This window comes from Pelmatolapia mariae, linkage group LG5, assembly GCF_036321145.2.
Source record: "Pelmatolapia mariae isolate MD_Pm_ZW linkage group LG5, Pm_UMD_F_2, whole genome shotgun sequence".
Taxonomy (NCBI): domain Eukaryota; kingdom Metazoa; phylum Chordata; class Actinopteri; order Cichliformes; family Cichlidae; genus Pelmatolapia; species Pelmatolapia mariae.
Window position 1 is genome coordinate 5,600,725 of NC_086231.1, and position 7,237 is coordinate 5,607,961.

The window sequence follows — 7,237 nt, forward strand, 5'->3', positions numbered from 1 at the left end:
AAAAAAATTCCCTTCTTCCATCTTCTGGTTTAGTTTCAAGCGGTCCACGGCAAACACACCCGAAATTAAAAAGAGAGCTGGCAACATGTGTGGATGTTTGCACTCACCTCAGTCCGGGGTGTTCACACTGAGCAGAGGGGAAAGCAGAGGGTCCACTGTGGTATCCAGGAGGTTTAAAGTTGTCCCGTTAGTAAAGACACAGCAGCTGGTGTGAGGAGCTCAGAGTGTGTGTGTCTCTGTTTGTGTGTGTGTGAGTCTGCAGAGTCCCTCTCTCTCGCTCTCTCTCTGTGCTTCAACACCAAGTCACTCCTTGAGGGCGGCGCTAAGAACGAGGCGGAGACTGAAGCACGGATGGAGCCACGGTGGATGGCAGTGGTGCACGGAGTGGTGGCCCGCGGAGGCACCCTTTCACATACATTACGGGTTTTCTCCATCGCTTTGGCGCAAATGTCACTGCAGGAACAGTTAAAAGGTTTTTCACATGTGTGCAACTATGCAAGGGCAGTCAATCAGGGGCGTTTCCAGGATTTTCTAAATGGGGTGGCACAGGAGGAGACCATGAAGACAGCGGAAAGGGGAGGAAGGGAGCATGAAACCAAAATGTTGGGTCAGTAATATTTGATAAGTGTAGATAACTGCTGTAAAAACCACAAATTCTCAAGATCTTCCACAGCCCAGCGTCCTATAGCAGATTTATTATGCGAAAAGTGGAGCTGTAAGAGAATTTAAACATAACCTTGTGATGAACAGTTTTATAAATAATAGATTTGTTTACTTCTTTAAAGGTTATAATCCTATTTAAATAGCTTAATAGTTCACAGATTGTATATTCAAATATATTTAAAGTGCATAAAGTAAATGTATACATGTGAAAGTCAACTTTAGGATCCTATACGTCAGCGGTCCCCAACCTTTTTTGCGCCTTTGTCGGTCTGACAATATTTTCACAGACTGGCCTTTAAGGTGTGTGGATAAATATAACAAAATAAGACCAGTACCGGTACCAAAAAAAGAAGATTTATTCATAAGACACGGGAAAAGACCCAGGGAAACCGAGTTAACGATAAAAACAATTTAAAAAAAATAACGCTAAAAACAGATAAAAACCCTGAAGACCACAAATTTCACACCCGAGCCTCAACTCTCACAGCCCGGTACCAAACGACTCGGGGGTTGGGGACTGCTGCTATACACAAAATTAGTAAGTTATAATTATTGAATTGCTGAGATATATATATGTTTGTAATGTTCATGACCTTAAATATTTGTAGTATTTGTAGACCTTAAATATTTGGATCAAGTTTCTAAGTAACTTGATCCATAATAGTGCAATCCAGAAATAATAAGCAACTAAAGCTTTAAAATAAATAGTATAGAGTACAAAGTGAAGTAATTGTATTCAGAATTCAGTGGAGAAAAATCAGATAGCAGTGTAGTACTACTTCAAGTACTTGATTGAATGTACTCAGCTACATTCCTACTCATCCAATCAGTGCTTTCATCCAATGGTGTTGGGCATTGTAAGATTAACGGTACTCTAGTGCAACGGTTTTGGTGGGGAGTCACAAGGGGAAGCGATACCACCCCTTATCCCTTCCTAGACACACCCCTGCAGTTAATCAATCCAAATCTGTGATCAGTAAATAAAAACTAAGACCCTCCAAAAGTTGATTCTGTTCATCTGGACGTAGCATTTTGTGGGAGAAACGTTTCGTCACTCATCCAAGTGACTTCTTCAGTCTCAGCTGACTGCAGGTTTCCCCAACCTTATAAACAGTACATTTGCATAATGACTGAAACCAGCCCACTGAAGGAACAATGGGCTGGGAGGTCAGTTCCTTAATCATAATTATGCAAATTCTCATGACCATTGATCAACAACTACTGACCAAAACCCACTGATCAACAACCACTGATCAATGGCCATGAGTACCATTCACAGAGAGTTGGGGAATGGCTGCAATCACAGCATTGTAAGATGGCGAAAGATGTACCCTTAGGCCCCCTCCTCGATTCAGAGACGGTCTTTCCCTTTTCACGTAAATGGCCTCCTTGACTCCGCGCTCAAACCAGCGTTCCTCCCTGTCCAGGATGTGTACATCCTCATCATTGAAAGAGTGTCCACTGGCCTGTAGGTGTAAATAGACTGCAGAGTCCTGGCCTGACGAGGTAGCTCTTCTGTGTTGTGCCATCTGCTTCGCCAGAGGTTGTTTGGTTTCCCCGATGTATAAATCCTGGCAATCCTCCTGGCACTTAACAGCGTACACTATGTTACTCTGTTTGTGTCGGGGGACCCGATCCTTGGGGTGGACCAGTTTTTGGCGCAGCATGTTTTGGGGTTTAAAAGCCACAGAGACCCGGTGTTTAGAAAAAATGCGTCTCAACTGCTTCGATACTCCTGACACATATGGGATCACTACAGGTTTTCGCTTGGGCAGCGGTTGTCCTTCTCTCCTGGATCGGTTGGAGCTTTCTTTAAGTGCCTTTCCAGCTTTGACAAAAGTCCAGCTAGGATAACCACATTTACTCAGGGCCTTCTTGATGTGCTGTTCTTCTGCCTCCCTGGCCGCTGTGTCTGTGGGGATGGTGTTCGCTCTGTGTTGTAGCGTCCTGATGACACCCAGTTTGTGCTCCAGTGGATGATGAGAGTCAAACCTTAGATACTGATCCGTATGTGTAGGTTTACGGTACACGTCAGCTTTTAGATGTCCCCCATTACTGATGGAAATCTCCCAGTCTAAGAAGGCTAACCTGCCACTTTTCATATCCTCCCTGGTGAATTTGATGTGTCGGTCCACCGAGTTAATGTCATCCGTGAAATGTAGTACGTCCTCAGATTTTATTTTCACCCAGGTGTCATCCACATATCTGAACCAATGGCTTGGTGGTGTTCCAGGGTAGGATAGCAAAGCCCTCTTTTCCACTTCTTCCATGTACAAATTGGCCACGATGGGTGAAACTGGGGAGCCCATGGCACACCCATGTTTCTGCCTGTAGAACTGACCCTTGTATGTGAAGTAGGTGGAATGAAGACACAGTTCCAAAAGCAAACACACTTGGTCGATGCTGAGAGTGGTCCTGTTGCTGAGGTTGGTGTCATCCTGTAATCTCTTACGGACTACCTCCAACGCTTCCGTGACTGGGATGCAAGTGAAGAGAGATGTAAGAGAGAGATGTTTTTTGTTGATCAGTGGGTTTTGGTCAGTAGTTGTTGATCAATGGTCATGAGAATTTGCATAATTATGATTAAGGAACTGACCTCCCAGCCCATTGTTCCTTCACTGGGCTGGTTTCAGTCATTAAGCAAATGTACTGTTTATAAGATTGGGGAAACCTGCAGTCAGCTGAGACTGAAGAAGTCACTTGGATGAGTGACGAAACGTTTCTCCCACAAAACGCTACGTCCAGATGAACAGAATCAACTTTTGGAGATTTGCTTTCCTGGATGATTGAGAATGCATCAAGACGTTTTAAAAACTAAGACCATTGTTTCAAGATTTAGACACCAAATGGTTTTATACTTTTATGAAAAACATTACTGGCTTTGGAAAGAGTACTGCAAAAATGTGGGAATAATGTAGAAGAAAAAGTGTTCAGATGCAAAAATGAAATGTGAAGGATTTTTTTTAAAACTGCTGAAAGTGAGAAAAGCAGAATGATCATTGTGAAACTATATTAATCAAAAAAGAGACTATATACATATATATATATATATATATATATATATATATATATATATATATATATGTATATATATATATATATATATATATATACATATATATATATCACTCTTTTCCAGGCAACTGTAGAGTGCACAGTACGTGTATAGCACGTTAATGCAAATATCTAACCAGCCAATCAAATTTCAGGAACACAGTGCATCTAGGCATGTAGACATGGTCAAGATGACCTGCTGAAATTCAAACTTAGCATCAGAATGGGGAAGGTGATTTAAATGACTTTGAGCTTGGCATGATTGTTGATGGCAAATAGGTTGGTCTGAGTATTTCAGAAACTGCTCATCTACTGGGATTTCTTAAAGAAATGTGTTTTATGGACAGCCTTTTTCAGCCTCCACTGAAAAAGCTCCACATGTCATGTCAGGCACTAGGTGAATGGACTCAAAGGCAGAGCTCACAAAGGCAGACTGAAGTTTTTATTTACAGGTAGATCAGTATAGTGAAAATACACAGACTGGCGAGGGGGACATCCAGGAAGGGGAAGGGTCCAAGAGGACTCAGGGGGGTCCACACAGGAGGGAGTCCAACTTGCAAACCAAGCCAGCAGCCATTCCACACAATCCAGATCAATGTTCCAGTGATGACTGGGCGTCTACCCACGCCTTAAGTAGGAGCCCCTAATTGCTCATCTTCCACATGTGGGGAACCAGCCACAGGTGAGTTGGGTGGAGACTCAAGAGGAGCCCTGCCTATGGACAATCTTGAACACAAAGCATAGAGAGAGAGAGACACACACACACACACAGAAACAGAGAATCCACTGGGGAGCCCGGGTCCTGACACCATGTTGAATTATGTCATGTTTTAGATTTGTTTGATCACCCTCTCCTAGTGATGATTTATATTTTCTTTAATTACCTGTTTTTCATTTTAATTATCTTCATTTCTCCCTTTTATCTTTTTGTTATGGCAGAATTTCTATACCTTATTTATTGTTTCACTTTGATCTCTTAAATGTTTCATTTATTGTTTGTTTCTGATCTTGTCCTGTGAAGCATTATTATTATTATTATTATTATTATTATTATACTCAATAAACCCACTGCACACTAAGACAGTTGACTACAGTTTTCAAGTGAGATCACTGAATTAGAGTCTTTTAACAGTCTGTGTTGTTGGGTGTCAAGATTAGTCATGAAACTATTCGACTTTACACATGTGGTTCTATAAAAATGGGACAGTCTTCATACAGGAAGTTGCAAGCGTGACGTCATGGATGTGTTAGTAACAGCTGGAAACTGTAGACTGTTGTGAGTTCCGTTTATGTAAATGCTGACAGGCAACAATTTAATCACAAGTGTGTTCAAAGGTGGATTCCGAGGAACTAAATCTTTCACAAGCCAAGCTGCTATGATAATTCATGTAAAATATGCTTTTATTTTTTTTACTTCTTTCTTTAAGGGCCATTCTTAGATTGGAGATGTCTTTAATCACATAAATGGACACAAAACATATATCTACATACAGATAATCAGTAGTATTCATCTTCATATACTGAATATTTATTTGGTGGGTGGCTGACAGACAGACAGACCAACTGAACTGAATTGAACTATATTGCTTCCTGTTCACAATAGTAGGTGGCACGATTGTCCCCGCAGAGCTCAAAGTTGGACACATTAGCTTATCCGGTGATTCTAAAGTGCCAGTAGCTTAGATTATCTCATGATTCGATGTGACGTAAAACAGTGTAACACTCTGCAGTTTGACACAGCCCTCTGGTTGCCTGTTGATTCAAATGTCTCACACATAGGCCTAACAGGTTTTTGATTTTTGTTTTAATTTTTTTAATGAGACCAGAGACGTTTTTTACCACAAGATTTCATGCGTTGATTTAGGCCTTTAGAAAAGGCTTCTAATGAGTGTCCCAGATTTCAGCCTGAGCTGTCCCACATTAAGAACTGTGCGCCATCTTTTAGCACTATGGCTGCAATTTCTTCTCCAGGTGATGTCTGCACATCTGCTTTTTCAGATATGATTAGAGAAAAACCTCAAAGATTTCAGAATGGTCTTGGGTGCAGATTATGTTATAGGCTATTTACTTTTCCATGACATTAAATCACTACATTTAGAGGTACGCATAAAATTATGTTATCTATATTCTTGGGTTCACTCATTTGCACTACTTTTGCAGCCTGTAAACCTGAAATAACTACATTAAAGCTACTTTTGGTGGCTTTGCTCCCTTATTCACAGGAGTCACCACAGCGAGTATCATGCCATACAACTTTAATTATAAAGCACTTTAAAACAGCCACAGGAATACCCTTTTTTTCTGTACAAAGAAAGGGAATAAATACATTGAATGATAAAAATAAATAAAAACAACACTGATAGAAAGAACTAAAATATAAAAATAACAAGTAAGATCAGTGCCTGATTCTGGATCAAAAGCCCAAGAGTATAAATGCATTTTAAGATGAGTTTTAAAAATGGACATTGTAGACAGCTGTCTAACATGTAAAGGAAATTTATTCCACAACTTAGGGACAACCATGGAGAATGCTCTGTGGTTTTTGTATATGTAGGAGCAACTGGTCAGACGTCCTGAGAGCTCAGACAGTTCAATTCAGTTGAATGCAATTCTATTTATATAAAACCGAATCACAACAGCAGTCGCCTGAAGCCGCTTTACACAATAAGAGTGTAGGGGTAACGCAGCAGAGAGGTAAGCCTTTTCAGCGCCGCGTTACCCTTCCTCATGTAACCCCAGAGGGATTTGTATTTCCTCCTGCACTGTAAAATATAACTTGTTGTTTCAACTTAAAAATATGAGGTAAAGGGCTGCCTTAAAATTTTAAGTTAAGTCAAGAAATAGAGTTTGTTCTTATAACACAACCAATTGTTATCTCAATGAAAAATCACATGTTGTCTAAACTTTCATCTTAGTTTAGTTGACTGAGATTTATTAGTCAGTTCAACTCCTTTAATTGTCATCTTTACTTGGGAAAACCCTTTCAGCTAAATTAAAATAATCTATTGTTTAAACTCTTGTCCTAGTTCAGTTGACTTGGGTTTTTTAGTTAATTCAAATACTTTAGTAGTTCTTTTAACTTAGGAATCTATTTTAGCTTAACTAACATAATCTGTTAGCTAAGTTGATTTAAGTTTATTAATTAACTGAGCTCCTTAAGGTAGCTGAGTGAACTTGTAAATCAGTTTCATTTTAATTATCAGAGTTGATTGACTGGATGTAAAGAAAAATGTGTATTAAACATCTTAAGTTTTGTTTTGTTTTTTTTTGGCTTTCTAACATCCATTTCAGCAAAACTACCTGTTAGGTTTATCTTAGATCTCAGGTTTAAATATCTACATTCCTTTAAATTAATTTTCTGTTGTTTACAGAAAAAAAATAAAACCCCACAGATTCCATTAAAGTCTATCTGATCATTTCATACAGAAAGTTTGTTTTAAGAACATGACAAGACAATTACTCATGAGCACCCAACATTCACCATTTATTGTGCCATCTTAGTCATCTGAGAAACAGAAAA

At 39.6% G+C, this 7,237-nt stretch overlaps 1 protein-coding gene across 1 annotated transcript in view; it reads right to left on the bottom strand.

Moving 5' to 3' along the window:
* ppp1r16b (protein phosphatase 1, regulatory subunit 16B) overlaps positions 1-278 on the bottom strand; it is a 90,314-nt gene extending 90,036 nt beyond the window's left edge. The window contains exon 1 of the mRNA XM_063473434.1: positions 108-278. The gene's annotated coding sequence lies outside the window, so the exon portion shown is untranslated. The remainder of the gene's footprint in view (positions 1-107) is intronic.
* Positions 279-7,237: the final 6,959 nt, after the last annotated feature.